The following is a 27,625-nucleotide window of genomic DNA, read 5'->3' as shown; positions in this document are numbered from 1 at the left end:
TTGTCAAGTGACTATCTTCTCAAGTACCATAACAGGCCTGCAATAGGGCAGAAATTAGAGAGCAAGTTAAGGTCAAATGAGGCTTTTCTTTGAGCCAAGGATTTGGGATCTTTTGCGATCCTTTGGCACAATGCCTTGCACCAAGGAAACATTGAAAAAAGCAGTGATAAAATTCCACAGTAAGTGGGGCATGCTGTTTGGCAAGACAGGCCGGAATATGATCATAATTGTTTATGGGTGGTATTTTAAAAATGTAAATGCTCATTTCCTCAGGCGTAACTGAGGTAAAGAGGAATTCTGGTGATGTCAGTATGGTGGCTGTCATGAAGTTGGAATCTGGCATAGAGGATTGAAAGGTGGGGAGTTGAGTCCATATTCAATCGAATAGTTAAGTTTCTTCATGAAGAACTCATTAAAATCTCAATGAACTCCTCATCATCCTCTGCAGTTTCTTTTGTAAATCCAACTCCAGGACGATCTTTTGGTCTGAATCTCCAGGGGGACTCCATTGTTAGAAATTACACTAACTGCTATGAATAATAGGATCATGGCTTTAACAAAAATATTTGAAATAATGGAGAAAAAACAGATACTCGTTCAATCCTATTAGGTGGCAATGATGGAAAAAATAATGTAAATACAATTTCATCTTCAATTTTACAACAGAATGAGTATCAAGGAGGTAATGCCACCAATACAACCTTTCTTTACTTACAGTAAACCATATTATACCCGAGGAAATTCAGACCGGATGTATTGTTGACTAGGGGTCTTGGAAAAGCACATTACACTGATTCCATGGGACTGTGACAAAGTTGAAACGTATCAAACTCCATTAGATCAAAACATTTTACAATCTCCTGATTTATATAGTAGAAATCGTCAGACATTTTTCAATATATTTAGAAATAAAAAGAGGAAAAAACCAAGGTCTGGACAACATTTAAAAAAAAAAAAAACCTTTGCTAATAAAATCACCAACCTTTTTGGCTTCAGCAAATTCCTAGGAGCATTGACCATACACTCTCCGGACCAGGGAAACACAAAAGTAATTTAATTTAAAATTAAATCAGTATAGTAAACTTAAACAGAAGCCACCACATTGCCAACTGAAGGGATGGGAGGGCAGACCAACGTTTAGGAGCAGGCTTTGTTTGTAAGCAAGGGAACACACCACTCTCCAGGAGACGAGAACCTGCAAAATCTCTTATTCAATACCAAGTGAATGATCAACTCCTAATCCAACTACGCCTAGTGGCCCTGATCCAGTTATGATAACTCACCATATGCAATGTATTCCGAGGCATTTAGAAAACAAGAGCGTTTAATTTGGAAAACTTCACCATACGCGAACAGAGAAGATTCCACTCATCACAAGACCAGGAGAGATCCACTCATTATCCTGAATATACCCCCTTAAGGCTAAGGGGAGTCATAGGGATGTAAATGGGTCTAGGAGTGGGAGCTTTAGCACCCTGAGAGAAGGGCATACATCCTATGAAGAAAATGGAAGACTAAGCTCCTCTCCTATGTTTAAAAAAGGAAAGGCTGCATTCAGGGTAGGGGACAGCAAAAGGATAATCAACATTGCTTATACCTACAAATAAAGGATGGGCAGAGGTGAGACCCCTATCCCAACAGAACATATGTTCTATCACTTATGGAAGCAATCCTGGGCCTAGCAGCAATTCAGTCTAGGGATATAACCCAGATATAGATATAACCCACAAGTTGTTGATAAAAATGTCCTATACAAAGTAAAGCTGGTAGTTCCATCAACACTTTTCAGGGAAGCCTTATCAGAGACGAAACATCATTTTAAGCAGCGAGGATTTAGATTAGAGAAGGAGAACTGTGATCCTAACCGTAAACATTCATATTCAGAGGTTAATATCCCCAACTATGGAACCTCATTTGGGGTATTTACCCTTGCACGTTTCTTGCCAAGGAGATCAGGGAAATTTAGTGAGATGTTATTGCACATACCACAAACATCAGGGATCAAACTGATTGGTCATGATTACAAGGTGCCTTAGGGAAGGACAGAAATATCTCGCGAAAGTAATGTCTTATAACTACTACAAAACACAATATATGACTTGCCTCATGGAACACTGGAGGCTTTTCTCATTTACTATCACATATAAACACCACACTATTATCTTGTTTAATGAAAATTGGCTTCTTGATCCGCCAGTATGGGAAATCATGCGATTTCAGCCATTAAAGGTAAAAAAGGGAGGCCATCAGCCAGTTTATTGACAGCATATAAATTAGATACTGGATTAACTGTGGAACCTTGGGTGGGCCCTAATCCATTTATCCAACTGACGAGACTATGGCCCAAAGACAAAGGTCTCCCACTTGAAGCAGCATGCTGTGCCGAATCTATACTGGAATCTGCAAGCTATTGTGGATGACTAGTTTATAGGGGCAGTGGAATCAATGTTGGATCTCTGTCAGGCTGTTGATCATTGGCACTGTCATTATAGCGGGTGACCTGAACAGCAAGTGTTTTCAGACTGGCGATACCTTAGTATCCCCCAGAGCACGACGATGGCTACACCTAATGAACAACAGAGGATTTGTGATGTTGAATGGGGCCCTTAAAGGAGATATTCTCCTGCATCCAACCTGGAGGCACCTCTCTCAGATAACAAAAATCTACTACGTATTTGTTTCCATGCACTCGTTTAATGAAATGGTTGAGGTTTGCATTTCCACTCAACATCTAAGTCAACATGACATCCTCACAGTATCCTGGGAACTACCAGTTACCTCCCCCTCACCCCTCCTGAGAAGTAGCTGTAAGCACAAGGTAGAGATTGAAAGTGGGAGAAATAGATTCAAGTGGACAGAACCTACGATAGAAAAACTGAAGGGGTGTCTCAAAACAAAATATCAAAGAAGTGGTGATGGAATTGAAGGGAGAAATGTCTGTCCTAAACTTAATGGAAAACAAGCAGTACAGGCAGCGCAGCACTTTTGCATAGGAAGCCTTCATTCCGATTGCAAATATGCAATCGACCTCCCCAGATTGCGCCAGAATATTATTTGGGAGTGAACATAGTACTAATAATCACAATAGTCTGTTAAAACTCGTGTTGAGACGTAAGATGGAAACAATGGTGGCTGAAGCACCATTGTCCATAAAAAATATGGGAAATTCGCAGCTATTCCAGTGATGACCTTTTTATAAGCAAAAAGCAATCCCTACGGTAATCTACAGGGCGTAGACAAAATAAGAAGAGCATAGACCCAGTTGGGAAAAATTAGAGGTACTGTATTGGAAAAGAGTATTACTACTTCCAAAGAGTTTTCCTATACAGATAATCTGCTTCGGTTTGGTCTTCCGTCTTTGAGAGGCATGGTAATTTGGCGTATTCTGGTACTGTATAGGAAATGTTTAATGAATCACTATACTACCTGCTTGCTACCGGTTTTAGCTCGGATATTAACTATACAGACCGACAAATCCCTAGAATCTTAGGTAAAGGAATGCTTGGAAATTGTTAAAGGCAGATTTTGACCTAGATTATTAAATATTTTGGAAGGAGCAAAAATGTTTTTTTTTAAATTATGATAGGAGGAAGTCCTGGGAGGACTGTAATAAATATAAATTGTTTACTATTGGTATGTTTGATGGAGCACTTTAATAGCAAATTCCTATATACTTGCAGAAGTGTCCGAACCCTAGAAATTCCAATTTGTTTTTAAGGCTACATTTTAACTTATGGATCACCAGAAGTTTTAGTAACCCATTCAAAATGGTCAAATGACCAAAGATCTTGTAGATTCTGCCAAGACAAGAACGAGCTTGAAACATTATCACACATTATTGTCGCTTGTCCAAATCTACTGATACAAATGATGCAATGTTTCCAGATACTACTTAGATTATAAATTGCTGACTAAGGATAAAATATGGGACATCATTTTTAATGGTCAATTTTAGCTGCAGTGAATTATTTGCTGTTCTTGAAGATCTTCCCAAGTAAACATGAAGGGTTTTTTATTTGATGCTGTAAAATTGTGAAAATCAATGGCTTTGTTTTTAGAAATTGGAGAAAGATTTATTAAATTCTTTATGTATTCGATCTAATTGTATATACATTTGTCAGTTTGTCGTATAGAATATTGAAAGGTTGACCATTTTCAGCCAAACCATAAAAGTAAAAAATTGTAAGATATCTCAAACATTCCTAGTTGCATTTTCCGTTTTAATGTTTTTTTAGACTTTTTCCCTTGACACAATCTTCCATTCCTACTCTTCTGGACCAACGTCTTTTCCAGAGGCTCAACATTTTGAACTGCTTTCGAGGTTATACGAGCATCGTCCACTGGAGCCAAAACCTGCAGCAATTCAGGCACATGTATTATGTCCAGTGAATCACAGGAATTACTTACAGAATCCGGTTGCTCAGATGGTATGGTTTGAGACAAACATGATGAGTTCTGCAGTAAAGAAATGGCTTGAAGCAAGTGGCAGCGGTGGGGTCTGTCATGATGCCTACCCCCGGGCATCAGGACCAAGCCCATCAGCTCCGGGAGCAGGCATCCAAATACTTATTAAAGCCCCAACAGCCCCGGCTGGGGGCTGTTTGGGTTCAGTCCTGGCGCCTTAGGTGGCAGGCTCATAGACTTTACTTAGCTGATGCAGACCACGCTGCTAGTGAATCCAAGCCAACGTGAGGCCTGGATGGGACTATTTTTTACTCGGGCGTGGTTCTAGGGAACTTCTTACCTGGAACTACTTTGGAGGCTATTTAAAGCACGCCCGAACAACAGCACACGCTTCGCGTAATTCTGCATCCAGCAGCGTAACGCTCACCGTGCCTGCAGTCTGCATCCAGTCTTCTGCCACGTCCGCCTCGAATCTGGAGCTCCTAAAACCAAGAGGAAAGAAAAGGACAAGATTAGAAAACTAACTATTTCGAATTCCTCATCTGATTTCGGATCCATGTCGCCTCCAGACCTGGAAAGAACATCATTTCTGTACGCGTCGCATCTTCAGCTGCAGCGCCGTGCCATACTCACCAGTCCTCGCAGCATCTTTCGATTCGGTGCTGCCTCCATCATTTCTAAGCCAAACTCTGGCACCTTAGGGACAAAAGAAAACAACAAGCTGAGCCGAGAAAACCAACAAATAAAACACTTACTTACCTGATTACCACCGGAGGCATTATTCTATAACTCTCCACATCTTCATGTGCCGTACCTGCAAAGGGAGAGAAAACAACACGTTAAACACCGGCAACATTTACCAGACGGCGTCGCGTAATACAGACTGAGCGCCACCAACTGCCACAAGGGGTATCTTCGCACGGTCTTAGTTGCAAGACAAGGAAGGAAGGGGGGGGGACAAGAGTGAATTATCGGACATATTGAACTCTATGAACTTGATACTTACCGAACCTTGCCAGGAATCTCGGAGTCAATACTCTCTGGAACTCTCCCACACCTTCAAACCAGCGAAGTAACTGGCATCAACGCGCCCCTGCAATCCACGCAGGATGGAGAGCTCATCATTTAAATACATAAGGTGAGGTTCCTAAAAGGGGATATCGGAGGTGACAAGGAGGGAGAACGAGAACAGTGGGAGGGAGCTATCCCTCATGTCCACGGGTGGCTAAATCCCTTTCTCCACTTGCAGGAGAATACTTCTACGGATCAAGCAGACGAGATTAGGCGGGCCAGTCCAGACCGTCATCTCGGCACTACACATCACGTTGGTGGAGACCGCATCTGTCCGGGCCCGATCGCCTCTGTGGGAACCAGGTGAGCATAACAGTCCAGGTGTATTAGCAATTGCAAATCCAACTCATTTACTGCGTAAACCAATTATTTTAGGATCAAATTGAGCAGTATAATATACACCTTTACCTCAGATTTTACATTCTCAAAGAAAATAACATCAAAAGCAAATAGTTCAGCACCACCAGAGCTTCTTGAGCACTGCCGTCCATTTCCATATCTGTTTGCTTAAGCGGAGTAGTGTGCCTCCTAAACTGCCCAGGACGAGGAGCAGATATATAAGAGGACAGAGAGGTATCATTGTTGTCAATGTTATCTTCTGAAGGAATTGGAGGAGTGTTGTCATAGGTATAATTTGAATCACCTCCTTGTCCTTGGACTGGAATGGATGGACCTATCCTTTCCCACAATATTAAAAAAAGACAGGATTTCTTTTTCCATATTTTAGTTTTTAGACACCTGCCCAGTTAAACATCCTGCCAGTTGGGTATTTTTACCTAGTTCACTTCCACTCTCCCTAGAAACACCGGGACAGGAAGGGCACAAGCCATCATAATCATCTGTTCATTTAGCGGCACATTACTCAACTGTGAGAGGCTTCTTGATGCATACATGATACAACACACCTGGTGACGAACCTCACCGAAGCTCTGCTGTCCTTATACAGTCTGAGTCACCTTCAGTCTGTGCCTATAATCGCGCACTGCAATCAATACTTGTCATGCTCTCCATGTGCGCTCCACACCAATCAGGGTGTTTTGTAGAGAATAGGTGTTACACTGAAGCAGTCTGCACAGAAAGACACAAAAACAAACTAGCAAAATTCCAAGCAGTGCAAATAGCACTCATTGTGCACTCGCTGGGGGCTTGTTGGAGATCTTTTTGGGCTATTTCTTTTAGTATCTCGTGGTATCTTGAGGTATTTGGGAATAGTGTTATCTTTGTCAGCTCCTGCTAATATATTGTGGTAAATGTATTGGGTATATTTTTAGTGGTGAGACTAAGTTCAAAATGCTGCCTAATAAGTAGTGTTACAAAGGTCACTAAACGCTTATGACGTACTGGACTTAGTACACTATGACTAATCAGCTCATGCCCCCTCCTTTGGCATCTTCTGTATGATACCACATTATGCCTTTTTGGCTATTTTTCAAAATACATTGATAATTTCACAACCAAATAGCTGTACTCACACGCATGCCTAGCACTGCTGAAAACTCAACTTGTAAAATACATATTTTTTATTGAATGTTTTACCACATGTGGTAATGTGAATTACCACCTTCAGTAAAATAAGCTTACCACCTGTTGGACCTCCAGTCTACAAGCTAACAATAACTTAGACACATAATAGGAATCTGCGCCAGATGAATGTAACGTTTTTCTCTTCAGCGGTGCAGTTTGAATCTCCATCAAAGGCACAAAGGAAATCACATGCTATTTAATGGGCTGTTTTGTCAAGGGGAGGTTCTCTTTGCATGAAACATGAGTTTGAGAAAGGCTTGAGGCAGAGGGGGGCTGGGTCATTCACTCACCTACTGGCGAAGGTAGCAGAAGGACTGGCAGAGAGAGAAAGCTGACTACAGGGTCCTTATCTCTGGCTGACTTGGGGGAGTTTGAACACTGACTTGTTCGTTCCAGTCAAAAAGGGAGTGATGTGATAATAATTCTCCTGTCGTATACTATCCGGGCTGAGTTGGGGAATATCGCCAACAGATTTAGTAATGATACAGTAATTGAGGAGCGTGTAATATACGTGAGAAATGCTTACAGGTTGTGTGATAAAAATATATATGTTTGTTTTTTAAAGTAATTCATGATCTATATCTTACATGGACTCCCATTTATGAAGTGAACTTTTGTTAAGATAAGTCTCCTAACTGCCAAGGATTGTGAGGGAAACATTCAAGGTTCCCTCATCAGACTGTGCACTGGCCAGCCAGCAACACGTGTAACTAAATAGCGTTCTAATAAGCGTCAATGTGTGCAAGCACTCTAATGAAATATGTTATCCATGTTCGAGTATAAGCCACTGTAAAGGTTGTTTTCTGAATTTTAACATTTTAGAACGCCACAAAAGAGAAAAAAAACGAATTGGATTACCATTCTTAGGTGTCTTAGGTATTGTTAGCTTATAGACTGAGGTCCAACAGGTTGTAAGCCTAGTTTACTGCAGGCGGTAATTCACATTACCAGATGTGGTACAACGTAAGTGAAATCGGTTTTTTGGATGGCTTTATAAAATGTTAAAATTCAGAAAATGATCAAACAGTTCACACTAGAAGCACAAAAAAGGTAGCAGGCGCCCCTCTCTCGAAAGAACAAGGCATGATAACCTGTTCAGTGGTTATTAACCACATTGAGAGTTCGCAGCCATTGCTTTTTGCTCACTGTACCTTCACAGATGGGAAATATCCATTTGCATATCAGTCTTTGTCCCACCCACAAGGGCAGTCCAGCACCGAAATGCTATGGCAATTCCTCTCTGAACAAGAGTACCATCAGCAACCCCATACACGTGTTTCAGCCTTGTTGGGCATCATCAGTGAGGTGAAGCTGAGCCTCTCTAAGCACAGTGAGCAGGGAGTCCACGTCTGGTTGCCCCCAGGTCACCTAGGGTGACCAACCCCAAGTTGTATGGGGTTGCTGGTGGTACTCTCGTTCAGGTTGGAATTGCCATTGCATTTCGGTGCTGGACTGCCCCTGGGCAGGACAAAGACTGATATGCAAATGGATATTTCCCATCTGTGAAAGGCACAGTGAGTAAAAGCAGTGGCTGCGAACTCTCAAGTGGTTAATAACCACTGAACAGGTTATCAAGTCTGTTCTTTCGAGAGAGGGGCGCCCGCTACCTTTGCACACTAGAAGCAGTCTGCTTAGAAACACAAAACCAAAGTAGCAACATTCCAAGAAATCCAAACAGCACACATTGTGCACTCCGTCTAGAATCAGAATAATATGTTCCCAATTGTACTTTTTGGGTTTGATTCAAAAGAAAATAAACCACTTCATCAAATCTTCAGACACCAGAGAAATTTGGCTAATCAGGAAATAAGAATAACAAAATCAACTATCGAATGCTACCTCAAAATGAAATCCCACAGATCCCCAAGAGCTGTTTCAGTGCCATGACAGGGCCTGAAGCCAGACGGAAATGTCCTTCTTCAAGAATGTTTTCAAGTATCATAACATGCCTGCAATAGGGCAGAAGCAGAAGTTGGAGAGCAAGTTAATGTCCAATGAGGGGTTTTTTTTAGCAAAGGAGTTGGGATATTTTTTGGGCTCCTTTGGCACAATGCCTTGCACCAAGGAAACATTGAAAAAAGCAGTGATAAAATCTCACAGTAAGTGGGCATGCTGTTTGGCAAGACAGTTTGGAATATGATCATAATTGTTTGTGGGTTTTAGTTTAAAAATTAGAATGCTTATTTCCTCAGGGGTAACTGAGGTAAAGATGAATTGTGGTGATGTCCATATGGTGGGTATCAAGAAGTTGGAATCTTCCATAGAGGATTGAATGTTGGGGAGTTGAGAGTCCATATGCAATCGAATAGTTAACTTTCTTCATGTAGAACTCATTAAAATCATTGGCCAATCAAGAGAAGGGGATAGGCTCGGTGAAATGCAATGGGGCGGTTAACTAAGTTATGTATTACTCTCTTATCAGCAATGTCTGTCTGATTCTGAAGTAAAATGGATTTAGCTGATAGAATGCCCTTTTTATTTAGGTTAAATGCTTCTTTCGGCAGCCTGGTGGTCAATAGGATATCTGGATTCAATCCAGGTCTTTTTCCTTTATTCAATACTTTCTTTAGGGCCCTTAGTGATTCAGTGTACCACTTATTACTCTTGTTTTTTTGACTTGCTCTTGGATTTAAGAAGCGCATTCAAGTCAGACTTAATGTAGAATCGCCATGTTGGAGGGAAATGTCTTCACAATTAAAATGAGGGTTAAAAGGAATCGGTCTGGATGATATTTGCTTGCCTGTAATCATTCAGTTTTTTATGCTATGCAAATAAGTAATTTCATCGTGGGATTAACCCTTGCTGGGTTTTTTCCTGCGGAAATCTTATCGAAATAACTCATTGAATTTCTTTTTTAAATAGTTTTTGGGGGTGCTCCCCAAACCCCACATCCCCTTTAATTTGTTTCTATTCCAAACACCCACACCCCAGATATAAATGTGTGTGTGTGTGTGTGTGTGTGTGTGTGTGTGTGTATATATATATATATATATATATATATATATATATATATATATACATACACACACTTATAACCCCCTCTACATTTCGATTAGTTTTTTTCTGTAAAATTTGCATGGAAAGAAAACCGTGACGGTTAAACCCGCGATGAAAGGACTTCGTACCACAAATAAAATGAGTGGTCAGGGAAGCTTTGTGTTGTCTTGCATGATCTGTTTGAATACAGAAGGTTATGATGTGGTGATCAGACCACACGACTGGGAAAGTGTCCTGATAGGATATAGTTGGACCTTTAAACAATGCTAAATCTAAACAGTGTCCACATTATGAGAGGCAGAGGTCATGAGCAGCGAAAGATTGTGGGACAGGAGAATTTAATTCATTAAGAGTGACGCAGTCTGGGTCCTCGAGGATCTCACACCAGATATTGAAACGTCTAAGAATAATAAAGTTAGAGTAATGAAGGGCTTCTGTGCCAAGGAAAAGCTCTCAATTTTCTAAAAAAAAAGCACCCGTAGGGTCAGGATTCTGGCAGCAAAGAGTAGGAAGGCCTGGAGATAATGGCAGTCCACCCTGCCACAACCCCTTCTGGGTTTCACGGTTGAGCCATTTGGTAACGGCACTGGTAGTAAACTAGATTTCAGTAAGCAAAACCACATCTAATTTTTTAGACTCAAGAAGGTCATTGAGTGCGGCTGCATTCTTAACCAATCTTGAATTAATTAGACAAGCACACAAAGCAGGCTTCGATTGATACATATAGGTAACTGAAGGGTTAGCTCATAAACAAGTGGGAGGATTTAGGAGTTGATAATGATTGAAACAGGAAGGATGGCGTCCTGCCACTTACTTTTAATCTCTTTACATATCCATTTTAGTAAAGGCTAGGTTATTTAGCATGCTTGGTATGACCAGGGCCATTTTATTGGGTTAACTGACATACGTGTTAAAAAGACGAGCACTCGAGCCCATAACGGGTGCACTGAAACTTTTCATTTAGCCAGTGTTAATAACTGCAGAAAGGATTTTCTGCGTTCAGTTTAACATAAAACTTTTTAGGTTTTTTTTCTTTTTTAGTTGTACAAATACATTAAGGTACATTTAGGTCATTTAACAAATGCGTCAAAAAGAAATTAGCTAGTGCTTAAAAAAGGGGGATTGATGAACAAAACATACAAATACACAATCAATGATAATTTGTCTAAATGTACAATAAATGCAAAGAAGCATAATGTAGTGTTTAGACATAAAGCAAACAACTGTATGAAGTGCGTGGAGTCAAAAACCATATGCCAGAGAAAGGGTATTGTTTGTTTTCTGAGACTAAATCTATTTTTGTGGACTCCTGGGGGAAAGAAAGGACCTAGTCGTTGGTCAAATCAAGCTATGGTCAGAAAAATGGGAGAAGGGGGAACTATATAACTAGTTAAAAAAACTGGTTTGGGAACCCTAGTATAGCAATTGCTATATCTAAAATCTAGGTAACTGAATGGTTAGCTCATAAACAAGTGGGAGGATTTAGGAGCTGATAATGATTGAAACAGGAAGGATGGCGTTGTGCCACTTACTTTTAATCTCTTTACATATCCATTTTAGTAAAGGCTAGGTTCGATTGATACATGTCTTGGTGTCCGTGGACTGCAGTTTGCTTAATTTTATAGATACCATGATATTTAATTTTATAAAGGGCACGCAAGTTAAAGGAACTGTGTCCATTATTTAATTCCAGAAGCTTGTTTTTTAGTATATTTGAACATACTACTTGGATAATATATAATGATGGATATGGTAAATGCAAGTAAACAAGATGACAAAACTCACAAGTTGACATGCTAATTTTTCTGAGGTTATCGCCTTCTTGTCCACCTCCTCTCTAGTGTATCCCAATTTGAGGCTAATAACCCAACCAAGGACCGAGGAGGTAGACTCAATGCTCTGCTCTAGCACCTTGAAGCATCTGCTACATGGTAAAATGCTGCTTTAATCTCAAGAAGTAAAGCAGGGCGAATAAACACTTAACAAATCGACTAATGCCAGATCAGACTATGTTATAATTCGTTTTGAGCTTATATAATGCTAGTTGCATCATCTATGACGTCATCCTACGTGGCAAACTGTAGAAACCTATATAGAGGTGGGATTGGATTAGCGGATCATATCTACTTATAGAAAATGTGCGTGTTAGTCTCTCATTGGTGGTCTCATATCCGAGAGACACACCCCGAGTTACTTCTAAACATGTGCTGTGGGGTATTCGTCATAGCAGAAAATGTGGCAGCGCAATAATATTTTGCAACATTGTATGTCAAATTGCATAGCAGGCTATTCTAATTAGTTGGCAACCTAAATCCAACCTTGGACATTCAGCTTGTTAGCAGCATGTACATAGAAACGAAACCCAGGTGGTTGGTAATGCATCAGCTCTCCCCTTGTTTCCCAATTAGGTCACCCTCTCTCATTGGTAGGCCTCATGCCAATGTCTTCTGTTTGAAGACTAACCTTGCCAGTCTGTACTGTCTCGGGACATTCAAGTGAGTATAGGTACACCGCTATTTTAGCTCCAGGCCTCCAGGTTTTCTAGCTCCTCATCACGTGTTGAACAAATTCATGGTCTTGCATTTAAACAGTGCATTTAACACCATTTGATTTAATTATGCTCGGTGCAGTTCTCCTTTTAGCCTTTTAGAGACTTGTTCATTCTATCCCATATGGACTTTATGCCCTTTTAATCATCCAATATTTGGCATCAGTAAATGTTCTTGTTCCTCCTAATCTTTGAGAATGATGTCCTTGCACATGGTCTGCTCGTTAGACTCCCTTCCTGCTTTTCTCCATCTCTCACAATAGTCTCCTTGGTTCAAAGCCAATGCCCCCTCTATCTTGCAAGGAAAACAGCTTTTTCATCACCTTTCCATGTTAAGATTCTGGGCTTGTATTTCGAGGTAGTTAGGTTGATTGACATACGCTGTCGTCCATATTGTTCTGCTGGTAGTCCTAAACATTGAATATTAACTCTTATAACCAAGCTTCTATATATTCTTTCCACCTTGCGTTTCAGTGCATTTAAAGTTATTGACCAGTGAGTCACTTCATTCTTCTTTGCATTCATAAACACTGCATCATGGAGTACATGTTTTCTTAGTGCTCCAATCACATCGTCATTCTTAAGTATTTTCATATCGTTTCAACATAGGTTCATATCTTCTTTAGGACACTCTTTTGCTGGCATTAGACTTTGTTTGACCTACATCCAAGTCACGCGTCATTTTATCCATGGCTGCATTTCGACAGGGCAGTAAGGGACGTCCTTCTTGGTAGTTTTTTTCCACTGTGTCAACGTGAGGGTATCTTCTCAATGGCTGCCTGAGTGCATATCTGCTTTCATACAGCCAACTGGGTATGGACATATTGCATGAACTTGTGCATGAGTTCCCATTTGTAACTCCTAGTCTGTCATTCCAATAGAATGGGGGTGAGGGTGCACAGACTAAGGAGAATGTGTCCACCAGCTCCTCTACAATGCTATAAACCTAAGGATGATAAGAAGCTGATGAGAAAGCTAGAACAACAAGAAAAATAGTGGGTGTGACAAGTTGACTAATGCCCTGCAGGAGTACAAGGATGAGTAGAGGCTAAAATTCCCACTCAACCCTCAAACATCTACCAATCAAGAGCCAACACAATGATAAAGGTAAAACAGGCCCTTCACTCCTTTGACAGGGGTACCCCCGGCTATTCAATGTTTAGATAGAGAAGGAGAGTGTAAAGTTTCCCAGATATCCAACCCTTTTTAAGCCCCTTTGTTTTTTCCAGGTTTGATAGATAACCCCCTGTTATGGTGTTTCAGGGATTGGGTGTCTCAGGTTCACATATAATGTGTCTTCTCAATTACTGAGGTAGGTGCTTTCAGTTCATAATATTCACTGTTCTCCCTTGTTGCTTTAAGCTTCATGGAATGTTTAAAGAGTTTCTTAAATAGTTAATCCACTCTCCCCCAGACTTTCTTTAACTCCAGTTACCTGTATTGGGTCCAGGATGCTTCACCGGGTTGGTAGGATTTCAGATGATGCCGTCAGCCTTCTCTGTTAGGGTGTCAGGGGGGGCGCCAATTCATGCAGCCTCACCATGCATATTCCTCTGATCTTGATAGTGGCTTCGACTGTCCTTCTCATATAGGTTTGGGCGCTACCAGCACTTTGCAGTTGTCCCCGGCTCATTCTCCCTTCTTTGTTGCAAGCCTGGGATAGCGGTCTTGGCATAGTAGTCGGACCCAACGGTTCACGCCCTACAGGTCACCCCGCTGCTGTACACTTTGTCTTTCTTTTAGGCACTTTGCCAGCCCTCTGTGATGCTTTACACTCATGAAGGAACTTTGTCTCATCAGGGCGAAATGCCACTCTTTCTTTGTTGTGGTTTTATTTTTACCTGCTGGCTACTAAGTGTAATTCTGAAAAGGTTTGGCATTCTGTTTTTGTACAGAATGCATGCTCCAGTCTCTGCTTCTACTAATCCCACCAACACCAGGGCAGCCTGCGGGGCATCCTCGTGCACTTTCCTGAACCTCGCCCTCACACCCCTCTCGTGGGCCGTCCTGTTCTACCTTCTGTAATATGCTCGGCCTTGATTGCCAAACCCTTCTCATTCTTTTTCAGTCTCTCAACCTCTGCCTTCTCCTCGGGCTCCGTTCTCATCCACAAGTGGGTCACTCAAGTCACACCTCGCTCTTCCTCTTTGTTCTTTCTCACTCTCTCTAGTACTCTTCTCTGTACCCTTCTTGGTACTCTTCTGCCTTCATTTGTTTCTGATACCCTGATATAGTAGGACGCACCCTGACGTACGGTCCATTTCATTAACTACAGCAGGGCTGGTATTTTTTCCAGTCGCTTGTAGCGTTCTTGAAAATTATTCGTTTCAGTACCCAACTGTCAGCTGGTTCGATGTTTCACAGTAACACATGGTTTCAGTCATGTGCTTAGACCCACACGCTTTAGGGTCTATCGTCAGCCTACCGGGTTGGGATTTAAGGTGGTTGTGCCTCCCAATCATTTCCTTATCCCCAGGAGAGGAGTCTCTCTCAATGAGATCCTCCTGCATGTTACCACTCACAGGGGGACTATTGGTTAGCAGCCCCACCTCACTAGCCTCTTGAATAGGGCTTCTCACCTGGTGGGCAAGTGACATAATCTGAAGATCGTCACAGCAGGCAGAGAGTCAGGCTTAAGGTCCATCAGCAGTGTTCACCTCCAATGGTCCCTGGGGATGGTTAGGAGACAGATCTTGCTTCTGCCTGTGGAACCTCTGCCTTCACCCCACAACTAGAGGACTGCATTCTCAGCAGGGTCCAACAAAATCTTCAGGATGGTTCAAGATGAGTACAGTTAATTTAAAGTAGTATTGGGAGACACCTTCTTTTATAGTGAAAAGTCCCCAGGTGATTGGACTAAAGCTAGCTTGCTTTAGGGGTCTGATACATGCTCTTGAAATGTGTGGACTTTGGGTGTGACATCATAAGATCAAAGTGCTTTTCTCCAGAGGTAGTGGAGAGGTCAGGAAAGAGAACGAGAGGCAGAGAGAATCAAGATGGCAAAACCCTCCCAAATGGTACAGATGGCTCTGGCTATCCTAACACTGCCCCTCCCCTTCTCAATAGGATCAAAGTCCTTTAGAAAGACAGCACCCTGGTGTGAGGCCTGACTTTCTATCAATGGGTGTTCCTTTGGGTTTCTCCTCCCAGGCCAGCATCCTGTGGAGTTGATGTCCCAGGGAGAAGGTTGTTACCTGCCCTTACACATGATCAGAGAGAGGCACTCACTAGGCTACCTTTCTGCAAGTCGGGGATGAGTCCAACATGTTGAGGTGGACGAGGGGGGGGAAATACTCATAACCCTTCCAAAGCTGAACTGGGGCAACAGGGCTGCCACATGTGCATTATCAATTTAATGTGGCTGGGTTAACACTAAGATGTTGGCCATCATACCCCAACTCGTTTATGTCTTATATTTACAGTTGTATGTGCCACCAGGACAACGTCTTCAAAGACAGGGGTGCATATTTTAAATGCAGCCCCTGTGTTGCTTGGTTGTCGCTGAAGCTGTAAAGAGGGCATCTCTAACTTCTGAACCTGCTCTGTGCCACTGGTAGAGCATGCGCTGTAAATCAAGATACTGATGCAGCAAGTCACAAGTATGCAGTATGCTTTTGGTATGGAACATATGTAAAGGGAATCTGATTAGCAGATTTAACTTTCAGAGATGGAATTACCTGCATAATTTAATTATTTAATAAGAATCAAAAAGCCAGGACTTGCCAGATGGCAATTCATAACAGCGGGCAACACTGCAAGCCTGGCATTATAATTGTCTTTTTATTCTGTTGTGCCCATCGGCATGGAAGCACTGTGCCCTGGGCTTGCTTAGTGTTGGGCAACTTTTTGTTATTCCTTTTGAAATTATAAGGCACCTGGGTGGGGGACCTATAGTTGGAGGTGATCATATTGTGGAGATTTCCTGACCAACCTGCCAAACTTGGTCATTCGAGATAGATATATATATATATCTATCTATATCTAGCTGCCTGGCCTATGATTGCGATCAGTCACAAACCAGACATGGATCAAAGGATAATAGGTTTTCCTTCATGTTTTTTTATGCTTAAATCATCATAAGATTATCATCACTTGCCTTACCACATGCACAGTGCCCTCACTTGTGTATTAATGTTCCAATCTCTATTTTGGTATTTTAATTTCCAACAAGCATATCAGTGGAGGTATCTCACTATGTGACACAGAAGTATGTCTTATACTCTGTGCTCCCCTCAAAGGGCCCAAGTGCAAAGCAAACATTGTTCATGATCTGCCAGAGTCATTTGAATAGTGAGCAAGGGGTCCACGTCTGGATTCCCCTAGTAACTTAGGGTGTGATCCAAAGTTACTTAAATATGCAAATTAACAAGGGGGTCCTGGGAGTACTCTTGTTCAGAGGAGAATTGCCTAGAATTGCTCACTATTCTTAGAGAGGCACAGATCCACCCTACTGATGAGGTCCAACCAGACCGAAACACGTGTCTGGGGTTTCTGTTGGTACTCTTGTTCAGAGGAGAATTGCCTAGCATTTCGGTGCTAGACTGTCCCAGGGCAGGACAAAGACTGATGTTTGGGATATTTCTTCTCTGTGAAAGATAGTGAGCTAAAGACTCTGGGTAAGTCTCTCGTAACCAGGACTAATGTCTGGCAGAGGGACTCCCAGGACCCCCCTTGTTAATTTACATTCGAGAGGGAGCAATGGAGCCAGCAAGGAACCACCAAGAAAGAAAAGTGGGATGCTGTGTGTGGAGAGTAGTCGAGGGAGGGGTGTGCAGGGTTCCTGGCTTTGAACCCGCTCATCTAGTCGCACCCACTGCATCACACTTGGTGAAGCTGCCATTTTGATGGAATTTATGATGCAGATGGGTATGGAAAACATTTTTATAGATTTTTGGGGCAGTGGGGGTGAAGTGGGGAGGCATGGGAATGGGTTATGTGGGCTTGTCCCCCATAAAAAAAAATGCAACCAAAAATTAAGCAAAACTGCAAATGCACAAAGGTGTCTCGTATCCACTAGGCCCTCCATAGAAAGTCAGCCTGAGGAGATGAGAGAGGAAACAGAATGAGAAAAAATGAAGGGTTGATTATTGCATTAACGCTGTTATGTGAGAAAGGCAGCTCCCAAACTTATCAGGATGTACAATCAATGTATATATTCCTGCCCCTCAGTACTTACAAATAACAGGAGATTTATATATATTTCTCTTTATAGTATCAGTCCCCTCAGGACTATTTTCCCATTATCATATACAAATATATTGTTTTGGCTGTCTCTCAGACAGGTGGGCACCCTCTTAAGGACTGGTTCCACCCCCTCTAGGAATTGGTGGACATCTGTCGGCAAGATGGGGTCAGCTTCCGTTTCCAGCCTGTCTGCTGTTTCTTCAATTGAAGGAGGCCTGGGACCTAACACCTGGTAGTCCTTGCTACAGTGTTCTACTGAAAACCCATCAATGGCTTCAAAAGCAAAGCAATCTATTTAATCTCCTTACTGTTATCAATTCTGCTTTCTATCCTTCTACCAATTAGTCAGTGAGTGAGCAAGTGAGTCTCCCCCCAGAATCTAAAGGGTTGATAGTTTATAGAACAGAAACCACTCCCTTTTGTGGTGTGTAAAATGTATTTGTCCAAACACATACATTGACCTATTAGGAAAGTGTTCCAAAAGTGACCTCACCCTCTGCCCCCTTCATGCATATGCCCGAACAGTCTGATGGGAGTAACATCTAAAGCATGTTTCGCTCCCATTTGATGTGATGTAATCTTTGAGATTTCTCAATTAGAAACTTTCTGAAACAGTATAGTCCACACATGTAATCATGCTACCAATCGGGTCATCAGATTTTTCTCTCTGTCATGAATTAAATGATGTAATTTTCATCTCCACCACTTATGGTGATTAACTTACACATTTTGGGTTTTAACTCACTTATACATTTATGCACAAATTATTTTTCCATCTCAAAGTAGTGGGCTCACAAATATGTATGCTAAGATATATGGATCTCTGGTGAGTGCAGCTTCTTTGCAACAAAATACATAATGAAAATATCACAATTTTTTTGGATCTATCTAATAAGGATTTACAAGCTAAACATTTAACAACACAATTAGCCCTCTACATTGGATTTGTATGTTTAGTGATAACTATTTTAAGCAAAATTTCAGAATTTCAATGATGCATTTTGTTCTCTTCCACTTTGTACAATATTACTTGTAAGTCTTTGGGTTTTCTGCCCGGGATCCAGAGCTGGAGTGTTTATGACCCAGAGTCCTGCTGCCATGGCAATGCCCTTTGTATTTTAAGCTGCTGGGCCATATATGACTTTAGCCCTGCCGTCCTAGAGGAGTTGCAGGGCCTGACTGGCTGAAGCGGACCTCCAGTCCGGAAACGTGTTTATTCCTTCATTCATGAAATGCCTGGCTGATTGCAATCACATATTAGCTGATGGAACCACTGGCCAAGCTGAAATCATAGTTAATTTACGATTGTAAGCCCAACCACAAACATATGCATGCCATAAATGTCAAAATTGGACTTCATTGCCAGTCCTGGCTTTCTGACAGTTTTCATTTCTCCACTCAAGAGTTTAATTTCCTTGAGAAAGTATCTTCCTTCTCATCTTGTTGCAGGGGTTGTGAGAAGGAAGAATACCATACGTCAGATCAACCCTATAGCTAGTGCTTGATTCAGAAATGTAACATTTCAAAGTCTTTTAAAGTCACAACACATGCAGAATAAAAACTGACAACACTATAGCATTGCCTTTGCTGATCAAAGTTCTGTCCAAGACATATCTTTAATGCTGTTCTTTTTATCTTAGTTTGAGAAATGTTTAATTGTAATATAAGTTGCTGGATACTTTCCAGTACTTGAAAATATGTATCTCGAGTCTTGTCAATTATTTACTAGCCTGGGGAATGTCCATTCTCATATTTTATTTCATATTTCACTGAAAGAGATGAACAAATATTGTTTGCCACAATTTTTTAAACCTGATCCATGTTAATTTCACTAATTAATTGAACACCAAATTTTCATTTATCTCTGATTTATAAAATCTCTCATGAATATCAGATTTGTATGCTTACTCTGATTATTTGCAGTGTTAGCAGTGGTGGCCGTTGTCGCTGCTAAACACACACTGCAAATAAAGACTTCCATCACATTTTTGGTGAGAGTGACGGCAAGAGTAGGTTTAGACAGACATTTCGTTTGGACTATCAGACATTGACGGCCTTTATAAAGGGAACCCCCTTTAGAGTTGGGGCCAGTTAAGCAATACACCAACCCAGAAACCTTAGTACAAAAAGGTTTTGAAATGAAGATTTTTAAATATGTGTCTCTCTTGATACCACGCCTATCTCACACGTAAGACAATAGTGCATGGTTGATTTCCCTACACACTGTAAACAGTGTTCCAGAAGTAAAGTTCAAAGCTATTTCCAGCTGGGCCTATTCATCAGCCTCTTTTCTCCAAATGTCAACCAGTGTATCGCAATATTAATTCAAGTCCAGAAGAAGGTAAATTGAACAAAGTTCAACACACCTTTCTAAATGTCGGGTGCCCTTCCCCAAGTTCAATGTCAAAAAGATGTCACAGATCGAAGCATCTTGAAGCTTTCTCTTTAAACCTTTTTTCCATAGTTCTTTACAGCTCAGGGTTCCCTTCCCCAAGACTTGTATGGACCAATGGTTTATGCAACAGCAGCCTTACGTGTTAGCGTATAGGGTTTCTCTGGTCTTGGCGCCGTTGTTAGACCAAAACAGTCAACTCATTACAGTCATGCAACCACAAACCTTGCATTTGCTTTCAACAGTTCTTTATTCATCAAGTAGTAGTTCTCTTGTCTAGGTGCAGTTGTTAGATCACACAATCCACTCATTACAGTTCATTCAAACAGGAACTTCAAGCTCTCTTTGAGTAGTTTAATATTGCAGCTGAACCAATGGTGTATTAAATGCAGCTCCACAACAATCACTTATTCATCCTTTACTTCAACTCTGCAATCAGAGTCTTTTATTTAGCTCTATTTTCAATTATATTCTGTTCTGTCTTAGCAAGTTGGTTATTTGCATTCACTTTAAGGTTCAATGTTAGCAGCTGTGCGGGTTGACGTAACTCCCTATTCAAAATGAATAGTCTTTGCCTTCTTCTCATTTCAGTATTTAACCTATGCAGGGCTTACTTGTTTCCTTCAATTCAGTATTTTAATAAATGTAACTTTGCTTGTTTCATTCAATTTGGTATTTAATAAGTGCAACTTTGCTTGCTTCCATGGGCTACTATTCCATTCACTGTCTCTTGGGGCACCCGGGTAACTCCAGTGTCCACGACACTGTTCCGGACCCAGCAGCTCCTTTTTCTGGCTTCCCCCGAGCGGGAAAGACTTTAGCTGGATGCTTAATTCAGCACTCACCGGCTCTCGTGCGTAGCTCTGGCTCTGCTCGCTGGCCGTGCTTGCAGGCCACCTTTTATACACCTGTGTTCCTGCAATGGGCTGCATGTGTACTCTATTCATTAAGGTTGCCTGACCCTGATTACCATGACATGCCTGACCATCATGCATCTTCTTTATTCCAGTACGAAAGTGGTGAGAGTATGTGGTGTCTATTGCTCTGTTGCTTCTTCCTCATCTCAGTACTAGAGTGAGGAAAGTGTGTAATGTTCATAACTCTCAGTTGTGTCTTCTCTGTACTGCTAGGTACCCCAAGAAGGGAATGAAGGGGAACTGCTCTATAATGACCCATAAAGGTCTGGATGAGTTATGCTGATTGTCACAAGGCTACGGGGCGGATACCATGTCTCGCCTAGAGGTACCTTACTACCAATACCGAAGGACCCTCCATCCAGGTGATCCTCCCTCGCTTGTCCACCCCCATGGTCAGTGTCCAAAAACGATAGCCTTTCCCTGCCCACATGCGTAGAGGATCCAAGGGTAATAGAAGTGAGAATACCCTCAGGTTTCTCACACTTCACACTGCATTCTTGGTTACAAAAACCTATGAGTTGAAGGCAATGGTTGGAGGAATTGTCTACATATAGGATACATATGTGTTAGTGTTTTCATTGCATTTAACTATCTGATGGCCCCACCCCTAAATTGATACAAGTAAGAAAGATATCATTTTAGCAACAGATAATTGGCTAATGCAACACATATACAGCAGCCTCTTTTTGAGAGCGGTGATTGGTTTGGCATTGGTTTTACCAACGGTGGATATTTGGCAGGTCATCAGCACATGAGGAAACATAATTGTGGGAGGAGTGACATCAGGGAGCTGCTTCTTCTAACTGAATAAGACACCATCCTTGATTTTATAGGTGACATGCCAGGGTATCTAGCTTTGTACTTGACCTTGTCTAGCAGCTGACGTTCTGGGAATCTGTGGGAAGTTGAGGCAGGTGTCTATCAGTGTCTTGAGTTCATGAATGGACACTGTTCTTAAATTATACATCACGTGTGAGACCATGTTCTGAATGATTCTACTCTATTATGATTTTAGCTCAAATTAATACATGTGCTATTACATTTTCTGGCCACTGGAGACTTGGTCGAGCTACTGCCCATGCAGTATTGAGCTTCTAATCAATGCCAGGTGTCCATTAAACGGCTGTTGATTATTTTACCAAATCTAAGAGAAATATGCCTAATGCATGTGAATCGTTACTTTCTGTTCTTCTCTGAGCCATCCAATCCTCCCTTTTTGAAGTAACCTTGGAGGGGACTGTGTAGACACTGTCTAGCCTGCACGGGTCTGGATTTCAGCTAATTACAGCACATTGAATCTCCCTGCAGCTTTGAGGCTTCTCCAAGGCTTCCCATTTGCTCTAATATGGCTTTGCTGTCCATTTTATTCAGAATGGCCACTCATTACTGTTGCGTTTCTACGTTTAGCAAGCTTTATATGTATCTTGTTTGTCTTGTGTTTCAGCATATACATTGGACATCATTACAAGTTTAGCCATGCCCTTAATAAGGGCATGGCTACCCCCAAACTCTGTTCCGGCGCAGGGTCTTGCGAAGGGGAATAACCGGGCCATTCCGACCTTTGCGGGCCCGGTAATTCCCCTGGCCGGGAGCCGGTATATCCCCATTCCTATTTGAGCCCCCATAGGGCTTAATGGGAATGGGGAGGATGGTAGCAGTGGTACCGTTCATTACGGTACCGTTGCTACCATCCTGATCTGCTCGCGAGTGCTGCTCTGCACACCTGGTCTGACCAGGCGTGCAGAGCGGCACCCACGAGCAGACCTCGTAATGTGGCAGCCTGGTATGAACAGTGCCGGTGCCTTACCGGCACCGTTCGTCCCGTGGCCGTCACAATCGTAATGAGGCCCATTGATTGTTATTTTACTCATGTCTATTGATGCAGGTAATATTATTCTTGTCTAAATGAAAGTTTGACCTAGTGTTTGTGTTTCTTCATGGTGAGTGCATATCTGCTTCATGTTCAGTGTATCTACGAATGTCATTTTGGCAGTGATGTCACTTGCTCTCGTCATCTTCAATTACAGCGTGTTCATTTCTTCAGAGTTTGCAGATTCATCTCTTCTATTTTTCCAGGATAAGAGTGTTAGGGTTGTCTTATTGAATATCGGCTCTCGTATTTGCGTTATAGCAGCAATAAGCCCTCTAGTTTCTACGATATGGAGGCAGGGGAGGGGCAGATGCAATGAATTACTTATTTTTTCATTTGAACAAAACCCCCTGTCAGTTTTCTGATCCATGGGGCATTGCTCTAAGAAAAGGTAACCTAATCTAGGTTGTGCTTGTTAAAAACAGGTAGTGCAGGGTCTAATCACCAAACGGCAGGAGTGGCGGATTGGTCCCAAAAGCGTGCTTTTGTGAATTTGGTGTAAATCCGTACAGTAGTAGTAGGCAAAATGTAGGCCCAAAAAGAGCATTTGAGATATCTGGATCTGCTCCGCAGGCCCATTACCCTGTTCGCTCTGCGGACAGGACTCTGATTGGCACAGAGGGCGGTGTGATGTCCTGGGACAACCAACGTGCCCGCTGATTGGCTGGTGAAAAGCATGATGTGCGTCATATTTTTTCAAAATGTCCGCCATGTTCTATCCGTTGATAGCCGCTGCTGTCCGCAGATAGCCTAGTGGGAAATGGGTTTGGGAAACATGTTTTGGGGCATCTGGTGTTGGGAAGAGGGGCTGGGAAGGGTGGGGGGAGTGAAAGATGGTTGATATCATGCGTTTGTTTAGGTGGAAGAAGACCTGCAGGGCGCAGCAGACCACGGACACAGCAGAAGTCCGCGGACAGGGCCTTGGGCGGGCGGCATATTTGGTGAATGCAGGCAGGCTTTATTAGGGTAGGGGAGTGGAATGTAGATGATATGAAGATGTTTGTATAGGTTACAAATAGGCCATGCAACCAAGAATGTACTGCAGTAGGTAGTGTTTGGTGGGCAGTTGGAGAAACATGTCTGGGCTTATTTGGTGACTGCACAAGTGCTTCTTACAGTAGTGGAGTGGTGTCCGATTGATATGGTGATATTGCCATTGGTGAAAAAGGGCAAATTATTGTGTGTTGGTAGTGGCCAGTGGCCAGATTCTTGGTTGCATGGCCATATTATGCTGTGGTGGAACACAGTGACACAATACCATTTAAGTGGAAATAGTACTTTGCTTTGATGTACCATTGCGGGCAAAGATTGTGTTTGTTGCACATGGTAATGCAGGAGACATCTTTGCTTCTTTCTCTGTGAAAAAACAGCATAATATGTTAGGTAATGTACTTCACAATGTTGCATTGCACATAATGTCACATATTCATGTACTTTGTCGACCCTCATAATTAGTACATTTCAGTACTATGCGTCAAACAATATTACTGTGCATTTTGCACAGTAGCTGTGTTTGGTTGCATAATCATTGGGTCTGTGGAAAAATAATCCATGCAGGATTAAAAACTCAACCTAGTACATTTATTTGACGTTACGTGTCACACTATGTTTGAAGTGTGCAGTACTTAAATGTTTAAGGTGCAGGAATACATGGCTTTGCTGTTACAAACACTGTTGCAGTAGGAGGAATTGAAATGGTGTATGTGTTTTGCTTTTAGAAAGTGGTGGTGGTATGGTTGTAGTTGGATGCCAGTTGGCGTATTCATTGCAGTGGTATGGGTGCAGTTAGATAGCAGTTGGCGTATTGTAACAGTTGATAGTTTTACAGGTAAATGACAAAACGTACTGATTAAGAGGGTCTACAAACTTTAAAGTACAGTGGGTGAAACCATGTTAGTGCCTGTTTTGCACAGTTGTCGTTTCTGTGTGCATTATCATTGGGTAATTGGGGAAAAAAAATTGTATAGCATTAGCAAACATATACAACATGCACATCTGTTGCCATATCCATATTGAAACTGTTTTCCATTTCACAAACAGCATTGTAGCGCTATGGATGTATTCACATACTAGTTGGTGTTTGCTAAGTTTTTAATACTTTTACAGTCCAGAACGGTATTTTTTTTTAGCACTTACATACCTTTTGTTGTCTATCGTGCAGTAACTTATGCTAGTTTTAAAGGTCAGTGAGTACATTTAGGTTTAAGGAACATTAAGCAGGCATTTGTTAGATTTGCTGGTAATCTATATTTCAGAGTAATGGAAGTATCATTGCATTTAAACCAACCACATTTTTTGAAATGTATGCAGTATAGTGACCCGCAGTGGTTGTGGCACCCATATGGTAGATTATGCCTACTGTTGCGAAGGTTTTCTTGCCACGCGATACTTGCCCATTTGTGAAGCTAGTAAGCTTGCAGTTGTTTTTGGTACCATCTGCATTGTATCTTAAAAGCATTACTATTACGTATTGGCTATGTGAGTTTATGTGTAAGGTGGAACGATTGTCTGAATTGCAAACAGTACATCATATGCCATGATTTGCATTAATTAGGTATAGATACATTAAAAAGATTGTTCATTATGGACTTGCTCCTGTGCAACATGGTTGCAGAGAGTGCATGTATGTTTCCATGTATATGAAATCTGGAAGATTTCATTTATAGGTATATTTATGCTTTCTAGCACTTGCAGTAACTACATCAGACATTCTTGTGGACCTTCTTGTATGTATGGTGAATCTTGCCATTCCCACACAGTAGTCCAATTCTTGCCTTATTCCTGAGAAACTGTAAGTGTTGTCAGGATTGTTTGTTGCATTTCTATGAAGGAGGAGCATTTGCAAACACAACTGGTCTCTGCCATGCAAGTAAATGTTTTGCACAATTGGTGGCAATTGGAACAGAACATTGATTGCTACATTTTCATAGTAATTTACACAAGTTGTGTTGGAAAATTTAAATGGACTGGAGAGTTCTGTCTGTCATTTGCTGGACTTCCACTTGTCTTTTTAGAAGACATATTTCTCTTTGTGCTGTTGGATGTGCACGTGCGTTTGCACTACATAGTTTTGTGGTTGTGCTACTTGATGGGGAAGACACCGCTTTAACTTTCTTTGGTGGTACTGTTGGGTTTGCAGTGCTTTTCTTTTAACAATTTTTCCTCTTTGAGTACCCGGGTACATATCGAGATAGGGTGTGTAGAGTGCACATAGTCTGTTGTACTCCACGATGCAAGGAATGTCAGCCTTCACTTTGTTTGCATCAGAATTGACTAGAAATATTCCTTCGAGTATACGTAGACGTGACAGTGCTATGTAACTCATACCGTCTTTAAAGACTGTGCTGCCAATGTCAATCAATCCCTGATCTAGGGTTAGAGCTTGCGATTTGTGAATAGTGACTGCATATGCAAGAGACAGAATTGTTCTCTACGTATATACATGTCTTTGAAAAGAAGGAATGATGTTGTTGAGCATCCTATCCTTTTAACTTCTGAAAGTTTGTCAAAGTGGATGTTGACAAACTGAATGTTGGCTTCCAGACTTGTCCACGTGAAAACAACTGTACCAAGTGCTCCATTAAGTAAACCTTGCTCCACATCAAGGTTACGTTTCAGAATTACTCTATAGTTTAAACACAATGTTAACAGTTTTTCCAAGGCAGCTGTGTTGGTGGTGGAGTGTTCTAAGCTATTCAGTCGTGCTGTTGCCTGTTGACACATGGGGAGTGTCATGCCATGCACTTCCAGTTTGTCTGTGGAGTTAATATGCACTATTGTTTGCATTTCTTATTTTAACATTGTCTCATTGAATTGCATACAGCTTGCTAGGGTTGTCTTTAAGGACCTACATTTCACATTTTTGTGTGTTTATTGTTCCATGACATCAGGAACAGATATGCCATGCCCATACATCTCATGGATGAGTCTACTATGTAAGATAGATTGTGTATCCTTAGCAAGAAGACCAATCCAAATGCTTTTTAACATGTTAGCATAGGTTAGGTCTTTGAGTTAGTTCTCTGTATTGGATATGTTGAAAGAGATTTACATTTCCTATGCTGCCAAGTGTGTTACGGCACAATTTGTGTCCTAAGGTTTTATAGGTTCACCTTTCACTGGTGTTAATTGTAGGAGATCTTCAAAAACAATAACGTGTGTTCTTCGTAGTTCGTTTTGAGGGCCTCTTGCAATCTAAGGTGAATCAAAGCCAACATTAGGTTGGAGACCATGCTCACCTCATCTATTGGGAGCATTTACATTTGCTTCGGAATTCTGCATAGCTCCATAGCAGCGTCTGTTGAAAGTTTGTAGTACAATAATTTGATTTTGTGTTCTACTGGAAGGAGCAGCAGTCAGTGTAAAGTAACACCTGCTATGTTGCAGGCAGCTAAACATGTGGGGGCTGTTACAACAGCTGAAAGCTTATTGTTTGTACATTTATGGTGGAATTTGCTGATGATGCTATTAAGAATGTTTTGCCTGAACCAGCTTCACTACTTACATAGAGGAGTACAGGTTTATAATGTTGACAGCTACAAGGTTTACTTTCATGCAGCAGATCATGTTCCATTTCTTTAGTTACTTCTAGGAAAATGGCCCATCATTGAGTTGTGATTTCAGCAGGGCAAAGTTTTCTTTTTCTGATGTCTCATATTGACACATGGTGTTTTCTACTTCAGTCATGGCTCATTCTACTTCATGTACTATGAATGGCT

Source organism: Ambystoma mexicanum, chromosome 9 (genome assembly GCF_040938575.1).
Source record: "Ambystoma mexicanum isolate Mex_15411 chromosome 9, UKY_AmexF1_1, whole genome shotgun sequence".
Classification (NCBI taxonomy): Eukaryota; Metazoa; Chordata; class Amphibia; order Caudata; family Ambystomatidae; genus Ambystoma; species Ambystoma mexicanum.
The sequence above is the reverse complement of the archived record's forward strand: the minus strand, read 5'-3'. Positions refer to the sequence as shown.